This window comes from Convolutriloba macropyga, unplaced genomic scaffold (genome assembly GCF_964194025.1).
Source record: "Convolutriloba macropyga unplaced genomic scaffold, txConMacr16.3 SCAFFOLD_3091, whole genome shotgun sequence".
Lineage (NCBI taxonomy): Eukaryota > Metazoa > Xenacoelomorpha > Acoela > Convolutidae > Convolutriloba > Convolutriloba macropyga.
Genome location: NW_027452097.1, coordinates 1 through 10,264, shown reverse-complemented (window position 1 = coordinate 10,264; position 10,264 = coordinate 1). Strand labels below are relative to the sequence as shown.

The 10,264-nt window shown below is 35.0% G+C and overlaps 1 non-coding gene across 1 annotated transcript; it reads right to left on the bottom strand.

The window, feature by feature from the left end:
- Nucleotides 1-9,584: 9,584 nt before the first annotated feature.
- Trnag-ccc (transfer RNA glycine (anticodon CCC)) lies at nt 9,585-9,655 on the bottom strand. Its single transcript has one exon. It is a non-coding gene; the product is annotated as a tRNA-Gly (tRNA).
- Between the last annotated feature and the right edge of the window lie 609 nt (nt 9,656-10,264).

The window sequence follows — 10,264 nt, the reverse complement described above, 5'->3', positions numbered from 1 at the left end:
TCTCAATTTCTAGAAAAACCGAGAAATCTAGAAAGAATTTTGCCAAAACGACTAATACATAACTGCTTTGAACTTCCTTCGAAATTAATTTAAAAAAAAAACAAAATCAAAAATTGACAAACGAAAAAAGCACTCTTTTGTTTTTAAAAGAAGTGTCTAAAACAGGTAAAACAGTTCGATTTGAATTGAAATTATTGAAACAAAAATTAAACCAGCTTCATTAAAGAGCCAGAGAGTTGTAACATTAACGCCACTAGGTAACTGAGCAACAAAAAAACTCAAAAATGCGCAAAATTTATTGAAACAAAAAGTCTTAAAACCCCTTCAATGCCTTTTAGCAGGGTTTATGCAACTGCAATTTGGACGCTAAAGAAATGAGCAAAAGTTGAAATCTGACTGGTCCGAACTCCATAAATGGGGGTAATGGAACTGACAAAAACAACTAATTCAATAACGTGCTATGGTAAACTTAATGCTAAAACCAGTTTCTCCAGTAATGTAAATTCACTTAAATGAAAATTTGTCATCTGGATGGATTATATCTTAATTCAAGTTTTCCCCATTGCACAATGAGAACCACTATTCACTTTTCAAAACGTCAACGATGAGATAAAAATGACGCACATGGATGCATCGACACACAATCAAACAAACACACACGCATACACGCGAAAAAAAACAAACCAACAAACAAACGCGCACCAACCATACAACCATATACTCATTAAGTAACAATTTGTTGAGAAGTATTGAGTTGATTTAATATGGTAAAAAAAGTCAGAAATCAAATCGTCTGTTCCTCCAGAGAAGGCAAACTGTTTAAATTCTACTTCACCAGATCACTTCAGTTTTAGATTTTGAATTATTCAACTCTCAACTCAAAACGATCAAATTTGGCCAGAGGCGTCTTAATGAAAGGCAGAGTTCTAACGGCATTGAGTTTAACCCCCGAACTTGGGTTTAGAATAAAAACTCTTCAACAGTAGAACTCTTCAACATCATTCTTTCTACAGTACAGTGTTTTACAAGTTGCACTACAAAAAGCGTGCATTGACCAACAAAAGCAGATTATTAAGTCTTGTAAGCTTTAAAACAGCTTTATTTGGACATAACTGAATTGCAAAAGTTTTTCTAATATTTTAGTTCTTTCTCAAAGAATTTCGTTTCTTGTAATTGATATGATCCCGTCAATAGAGTAAGATTAACCTTAATTAATAAACCCAATGCAACTTTTTTACAAAGGAGTCTCAGATAAAAACAAAAGCAACATAGATTTAAATGGCTGGAGTGAAGCTTTAAGCATACGACATAGGAATCATGGATCTATTAGCGCAAGGGGTCCAAATCGCCAAGTGGACAGGGAAGTGGTGGGTGAGGGGGATCAAACCGCATTGACGTACCGCCCTTCACACCGTGAAATTATGTCCCCCCAAAACAGTTTCCGTGAATCCCATACTCAGGGACTAGTAAGCTTAGAAGTCAGACAACCTAAAACACCAAAATCATGGTCAATATACCGTAATGGGGGGGGGGCTAGAATTTCATGGTGATCTATAAAAATTAGCCGCCACATAGACTTAGTGCACATTAACACCTATAGCCCGCCCCAATCATGGTATATATACCATAATTGGAGGCTATAATGGGGAAGAACCAAAGTTTGTAGTCTGAAATTCAAAATGTACTCTACAGAAACACCCAGGAAAACCCCGTGAGAAAATTTTCGCCGAACTTTTTGCTTTCTTAATAAATTCACGAATTGTTTTCTGACTAACTATTTTTCAAAAACAGCCAAAATTGTACGAAAATTAGTCCAAAAGTGAACAAAATTAGAATATACTCAAAACTTCGTAAAAAAATTAAAAATCCGCGAAGCATTGGAAGATCTGCATTGCATTCTTCCAACCCATAAAGTAGGAGAGAAACTATACGCTCAAATGTTTTTCATGTTCAGTCATTTTGGGAGCGAGTGTCATAAGAAACCCCATTGAGCGTAGAACAGTTAAATTGGAGTGTTTTGTCAACAACTTCGTCTTTCGCGGGGAATTTCGAGAGGTTTATTATTTTTTTACGAAATCTTGAGTTTTACTCTAATTACGTTCACTTTTGGACTAAATTTTGTAAATTTGTTTTCAAAAGTTAGTAAAAACCTTTTAGTTAACATTTCGTAATTTTATTAGGAAAGCAAAAAATTTCAGAGAAAATTTTATCTGATATTGTTAGTAGTAAAATTCAAATGAACAAAATTAATGGAAAGGGGGGAAACTTTATTTTATAAACCATCCGGTTAACAAAGTTTCATTAAAGCGAATTATTTTTACTGAAGAAACTGGTTTTAGCATCAAGTTTTTCCCCATCACTATTTAACATTTTTGAATTAGATAATATCAGGTCCATTACCCCATTTATGAAGTTCCGACATTTGAGATTTCAACTTTCGCTCATTTCCCTTTTTTACGCTCATCTGCTTTTTAAAAATGATGCCTGTGCTCTAATTGTGTTGCAGTTGCATGAACCTTCCAAACAAAAATTTAATGGGTTTTAAAACATTTGATTCCAGAAATTTTGCGCGTTTTGAGTTTTTTTTGTTTGCTTAGTCACCTAGCAGCAGCAATGATACATCTCTCCTTTAATGAAGCTAACTCTTTAATGAAGCTAACTCTTTAATGAAGCTAACTCCAATAATTTCTTGTAACGCATTTATTGTAAACGTTGGTCTTTTTGTAACCAAAATTTTCCCGTGACTGATTGTATTTTTCGATTGATTTCTGTGCACTTTGCTCATTTCTTGATTTTGAGAATAAACTATTTTTGAACGATTCTTTGTTCCAATAGTGTTAAATTGCAGTTGCATAAACCCTGCTAAAAGGCATTTAGGGGGTTTTAAGATTTTTTGTTTCAATACATTTTGCGCAATTTTGACATATTTTTTGTTGCTCAGTCACCTAGTGGTGTTAATGATACCTATCTTCTTGCTCTTTAATGAAGCTAATTTGATTTTTGTTTCAATAATTTCGCTTCGAATTGAACAGTTTTACCGGTTTTAGACACTATTTTTTTAAAAAGTGCTTCTTTCGTGTATGTGTCAATTTTTGAGTTTGTTTTTCATTGCTTTCGAAGGAAGTTTGAAGCAATTATGTGTTAGTCTTTTTCATGCAAAATTTGTGCATGACCGATTTGACTTTTCGAGGGACCTTTGCGCCCTTGACTTTTTCGTTTTGTGTGATCAAAATTTCGCTCTCATTCACAAGTTTCAGCGGCTGAACTGAAATGTCGGCAGTTCACTACTAAAAGTCAAATGAAAAGTACGCCAAAATGGTGTCGTTTTTTTCTCGTTTGTGTCTTTAATAATTATAGTGGTTAAAATACTCTGCAATGACGTCATTTGAAGTTCTCTTTGCGATTTAGTGCCCACGGACTGAATCAGCTGCCATAGATTAGAGCGCCCACTAGTCGTTCGAGAGCAATTCTCCCGACATTAGTGGTTTGTTTGTTGTCTTTTGGTTTTGCTAATGAAATATCTCATTGGCTCTTTAGTATTTCTTTTTTGAGTTTGCAATGCTTTCTGTTCATATAAAATGGTTTTAATTTTTTGATTAGAAAATATGCGTGGCTTTATTGTTTTTACCAGACCTTATTGTTTTTACCAGACTTCAAGTTATTTTGTCCAGTTATAGTCCTTCAAAATGCAATCTACAGAAACACCCAGGAAAAGCCCGTGACAACATTTTCGCTGAATTTTTTGCTTTCTTAATAAATTCAAGAATTGTTTTCTGACTAACTTGTTTTCAAAAACAGCCAAAATTGTACGAAAATTAGTCCAAAAATAAACAAAATTAGAGTAAAATCAAAAATTCGTTAAAAAAATCCGCGAAGCATTGGAAGATCTGTCACTAAAGAGAATAAGAGAGGACAACAAAAACTACAATAAAAACAATAAAGGCCATAGTAAAAAAAGATTTAAAAAATTTCACGTCAGAGTAGTTATACCCGTTGCCTATAAACAGGAACAACCAAAGAGACTGAATTAAGATTCATTGGAGCAAATGAAACATATTAGCGAAAAGTAATAACAGGACAAAACAACTTTAAAGTCTGGTAAAAACAAAAAAAGCCACGCATATTTTTTAATCAAAAAATTAAAACCATTTTATATGAACAGAAAGCATTGCAAACTCAAAAAAGAATTACTAAAGAGCCAATGAGACATGTCAATAGCAAAACCAAAAGACAACAAACAAACCACTAATGTCGGGAGAATTGCTCTCGAACGACTAGTGGGCGCTCTAATCTATGGCAGCTGATTCAGTCCGTGGGCACTAAACATTGCAGAGTATTTTAACCACTATAATTACTAAAGACACAAACGAGAAAAAAACGACACCATTTTGGCGTACTTTTCATTTGACTTTCAGTAGTGAACTGCCGACATTTCAGTTCAGCTGCTGAAACTTGTGAATGAGAGCGAAATTTAGATCACACAAAACGAAAAAGTCAAGGGTGCAAAGGTCCCTCGAAAAGTCAAATCGGTCAAGCAAAAATTTTGCATGAAAAAGACTAACACATAATTGCTTCAAGCTTCCTGCGAAAGCAATGAAAAACAAACTCAAAAATTGACACATAAATGAAAAAAGCACTTTTTAAAAAAATAGTGTCTAAAACCGGTAAAACTGTTCAATTCGAAGCGAAATTATTGAAACAAAAATCAAATTTGCTTCATTAAAGAGCAAGAAGATAGGTATCATTAACACCACTAGGTGAGTGAGCAACAAAAAATATGTCAAAAATGCGCATAATTTATTGAAACAAAAAATCTAAAAACCCCCTAAATGCCTTTTAGTAGGGTTTATGCAACTGCAATTAAACACTATTGGAACAAATTGTTTTTAAAAATAATTTATTCTCAGAACCAAGAAAAGAGCAAAGTGCGCAGAAATCAATCAAAAAATAGAACCGGTCACATGTATCATTGCTGCAGCTGGGTGACTGAGCAACCAAAAAAAACTCAAAACACGCAAAATTTCTTGAAGCAAAAGTTTTGAAACTCATTAAATTCCTTTTGGAAGGTTCATGCAACAGCAACACAATTCGAGCACGAGCATCATTTTTAAAAAACATTTGAGCGCAAAAAAGGGAAAATGAGCAAAAATTGAAACCTCAAAGGTCGAAACTTCATAAATAGGGTAAGGGACCTGATATTAACTAATTCAAAAATTTTAAAAAGTGATGGGGGAAAACTTGAAGCTAAAACCAGTTTCCTCAGTGAAAATAGTTTGCTTTAATGAAACTTTGTTAACCGGATGGATTATAAAATCAACGTTCCCCCTTTCGACTAATTTTGTTCATTTGAATTTTACTACAAATAATATCAGATAAATTTTTCTCTGAAATATTTTGCTTTCCTAATAAAATTACGAAATGTTACTAAAAGGTTTTTACTAACTTTTGAAAAAAAGTCTACAAAAATGAGTCCAAAAGTGAACACAATTAAAGTAAAACTCAAGAATTCGTTAAAACATTAATAAACCTCTCGAAATTAACCGCGAAAGACGAAGTTGGTGACAAAACATTCCAATTTAACTGTTCGACGCTCAATGGGGTTTCTTATGACACTCGCTCCCAAAAAGACATGAAAAAAGTTGAGCATATAGTTTTTCTCCTACTTTATGGGTTGGAAGAATGCAATGTTGGTACAAAATGTAGCGTGATTACAAGGTGTATTGGCAGTTCTCTTGTAATCTTTTGAAAAAAATTCTCAAGAATGTATTGGAGGATATCAGTGTCCTCAAAATAACAATAGCCCGAGATGCAATACTTATTTGTACTGGTAAAATTTAAACATTTCGACGTCAAAAACAGCGAGCTAAAAGCTCTAGACAAAAAGAAGGTTTCGAAGAGGTCATATGTTGGTACAAAAATGTCACAGAAAAATTCAACAAGTTCAACTTTTTGTCAATATCAAAGAACACAGCTTTGAGGGAAGGCATTTTGTTCTACAACAGCGCTCTCAGCAAACCAATTCCCAAAACGAGAACTATCGCTATAATCTACAAAAAACCAGGAAAAACCCGTTATAAAATTTTCGCTGAACTATTTTGCGTTCTTAATTTACAAATCGTTATTAAAAGTTTTTTTAATATTCTTTTCAAATCCAAAGTTGTACAAAAATGAGTCTAAAAGTCAATAGATTTTGAGTAAAACTCAAAAATTCGTTAAAAAATATTGGATCTCTAAACTCAACGCAAAAGACAAAGTTGGTGACAAAACTCTCCAATTAAAATTTTTCGAAATTCAATAGGCTTTCTTAAGACACTCCAAAAAAGACTGAACAACAAACAAAACCAGTTCAGCATATAGTTTCTCGCCTACTTTGTGGGTTGGCGAAAAAACATACCACCTCTCATTGCAAGTCGTACCCTGACTACAATACATATTTGCAGTTCTCTGATAATCTATTGGCGCAAAGTTTCGAGTGTTTTCAGAATAACTAGCAGGTCCTTAAAGGGTATCTGAATGCATCTTATCTTCAAACTTAAACAATTGTTATTCTCATTGAAACTTATTCGTGATAACAGGTGTAGATGCAATCGTTTCAAAGAATTTTTCTGCAGAACTAATTTAGACACATCAATAGAAAATGAAGTAAGCCAAATATGTCAAAGAAAGGTTTTAGGTTGTGAGTTAAGAGTAAAGGACGTTCTCACGGAGCATTTAAAAATCAGAACAGATAGAATGAGGTATAAAGAGGGACAAAAAGAAAGCGATAGCAGCAGAAATACATAATGAATGGGAGAGCAAAAAAAAAGGTTCAACGCAGAGGAAAACAGAAAAAATTAAGGGTCTGAGAGAAAGCCAACGGTAGGAAAATGCTGAAAAAAGCGGGGAAAAAACGAATTAACGAGAAAAAGAAGGTAAAAGTGAAATTGATGAGACATGAAAGAACAAAGAATACAATGCATAAAAAACCATAAGAACATGAGAACCCCACCGTAAGAAAAACAATAGGAAACAAATAATTGAATAAAAACAGACCAATAAAAAGAGAAAGTTAGTAAACAACCAAGAAAAAACAAAGAGGAAGGAGGAAGGGAAAAGTAAGCGAGAGAATGAACGCAAGGAAAAACGAAAGCGATAGAAGGAAGGCAAAAGGGGAAGCAAAAAGAAAGAAGCCGAAATCATGAGGCAGAGAGAGAAAGTACAAGAGCAGCGAGATAGTGAGCAAGCGCAAAAATTTGAGTGCAAAAAGAAAATATCACAGTTAGAGAAAGCGATTGAAGAGCAGAAAAAAATAGAAAATCGCACAAAAGAAAAAAAGAAGATCGAGAAAGATACTGAAAAGAGGGAGAGATGCAACAGTTCAAAAGAGAAGAGAAAACAGATCCTGAGTGAAACAAGGAATTCCAGTTCTCATAAACAAGATGAATGTGCTAATGAGAACACGATGGATCTGGCAGAGGCGAGGAATGTGCTGGTAAAAAAGAATCGCTGGCAAGCCTTTGCGAAAGCTTTTAAGAAGTCAACAAACACAGAACTGAGTTTAAGGGCTGGCTAATGCCACCAACAAAATTTCCTTCGAAAAACTTAAAGAAAGAAATTTATATACCTATCATGTCTTGTATGCAGTAATTTATTAGTATACCCCCTTAAGATGAAAAATCCCTCTACTGAGCGCTAAAAAATTGTATTTATTTCAAGACCTAAGTTTTGTCAAATATAATTTTTTGGCACCTAACTTTCGTTTTTCCATCGGCACCTTTTGGGTCTTTAACACTTCTTAAATTTTGTTCACTGAAATCTTCTGTCTCAAAAAACTTTCGTAAAGTGAAGCCTTGACAAAACAAATTTGCATTATCCACCTTTTAATCCTTGACGTTTTCGGTGAGTCCCTTTTCCTTCACAAATTTTCAAAACCTTTTTCATCAACAACAATTTTTTGACAATGAACAATAAAAACAATATCATAAACCCTCTTTGTCTTGACACAATTTTGATAATTCACCTTTTCAGTATCAAAGCTTTTCAGTAACGGACCGTTTTCTGAAGAAGTTTTTGGTCACAGACCCTTTTCCTAACAACTAATCGGCCAATGATTTTTTCGACACTACTGTTTTTGTTTATTGAAACACGGATTATTGTCTTTTTCTTTAACAACGAAATTTCGGCAACAAGCTTTTTCGCAAAGCCTTTTTCCGTAGATATCAAAGACCTTTTGGCAACGCTTTTCGGTCAATGACCTTTTTGTAACATTTTTCGGTCAATGACCTTTTTGAAATATTAATCGGTCAATAACCTTAAAGCACACTTTTTCGGTCATTAACCACAATTAAGCAACCACTTAACCGTGCTCTTCGGTAGTACTGTTTAAACATTCTGCTCAGTGATGTCTCTAAGTTTACGCGATTAATATATAGTGGCGTGATAGCCGAGAGGTAAGGTGTGTGGTTCACACGCCAATGATTGAGAGTTCAATCCCCTGCCTCCGTGAAGCTGTCTATGTAAGGATGAGCTCTTAGTTAACCATAGCTTCAGGTTGACCATAGCCTGACCAATGTTGGTTGCAATGATGGTACCACGTGACAGCTTCAGACGCAAAAAAAGTGGCTATAGTCACCAAAAAAAGAGCAATGATGCTCATTAAAAGAACAGTCTGAAATGTGGAGAATAATAAGAAAAAGGGCAGCTGAGAACAGGCTACTGTAGGCCTAATGCTGTTCCGCTGCGATTACGCAGATAATAATCCGGGATACAAAACTTATTCTCACCAGTAAAATTCTATCATTTCCGCACCAAAAAATACAAATTGAAAATTCTGGACAAAAAGGAATGTTTCGAACAGGTCGTATGTTGGTACCAGGATGTCACATAGAGAACTTCAATAAATTCAACTTTTTGTCATTCTCAAAGAACACATCTGTGAAGGAAGGCTATTCGTTTTATAACAGATCGCTCCGTCAACCAATTCCCAGCGAGAACTATTACTATCATAATGAAAGTTCCACGGTTGATTTTGTTGAAGTGCAAATAGACGTCATTTGCAATTATAATTCAACTAATCAATTTGTTAGAAACAGAATATGGTCAAACTTCATTTGGATCTATTCTTTACAACTACTTCTTCAACAACTTGTAACGCAAATAGCACACTAGCATGAGAATATTGAATTGAAGATGATCCAAGAACCAATATTCGGAGGTAACGTGGGTTTTCCTTTTTTGCCTTAAAACGGGGGGGGGGGGGGGGGTACGTTATACGACCACTAAGCTTGGAGGGGGACATAATGTGAGAGACCCGAAAATGTATCCTCCATTCTCTCTCTCTTATCTCTTAGTGATAAATACTTTCTTTATCAGCCTTAAGTGTTTAGGTTCGCAAGCGTCCGGTATTCTGCTAAGATGAGAAAATTTCACAAGATGAGAAAATTTCACAAATACTTTCTTTATCAGCCTTAAAACGCCGCAACCGAAACAATTTAGAGAGATCTGCGTTTCTTCTGACGCAAAACTGCGACGTTCCTGTCAAACGCAATAACAGTGACTTACCCAGCTTAGAAAACTGATTTCAAGCTAGATTATGCAAAAGGATCTGCATCGTACGGGACTCGAACCCGTGTCTTGAGAATGGGAATCTCAAATGATACCCCTACACCAACGATGCTTACAATAGCTGGCATACATATTGTTTATAACCGGTAAAAGCATGTAATTGCTTGAGACTATGTCAGCAATCGCTTTTCAACCTTACCTTTCGTTCAAATTGACGCTGCATTATTAAAGCTCAAAATAAACCAGCCAATGGTCTAAATGAATGGGCATGACTTTACAACACCTCTCTATACAAAAATGTGGCCCTAATTATCTATCAACGCGAGCACGGTGCTAGGACAATAGATCGAAAGACAACAGATCGAAAGCGAAAATTGGGACAATAGGTCGAAAATTAAATTATTCAAGTTGCGTATTGGCCAATCAGATTTGAGCGCTCATTTATTATACAGCATATAAAATGTTCTATTGTGCTATTTCGTTCGGTTGTGATAGATTCATATCAAGTCCCACGGGCCGCTAAGGCATGGCCATGGCTCGCGAGGCATGGCCATAATGTGGTAATTATATTGCAGCCCGCAGATAATGCTCAATTTCAACCAATAAGAATAGAGATTAATTTTCGATCTATTGTCCCAATTTTTCTGTTTTCGATCTGTTGTCCTTTCGATCTATTGTCCGGCCACCCGCGAGCACTAGACACTCAAATAAACAAGTAGTG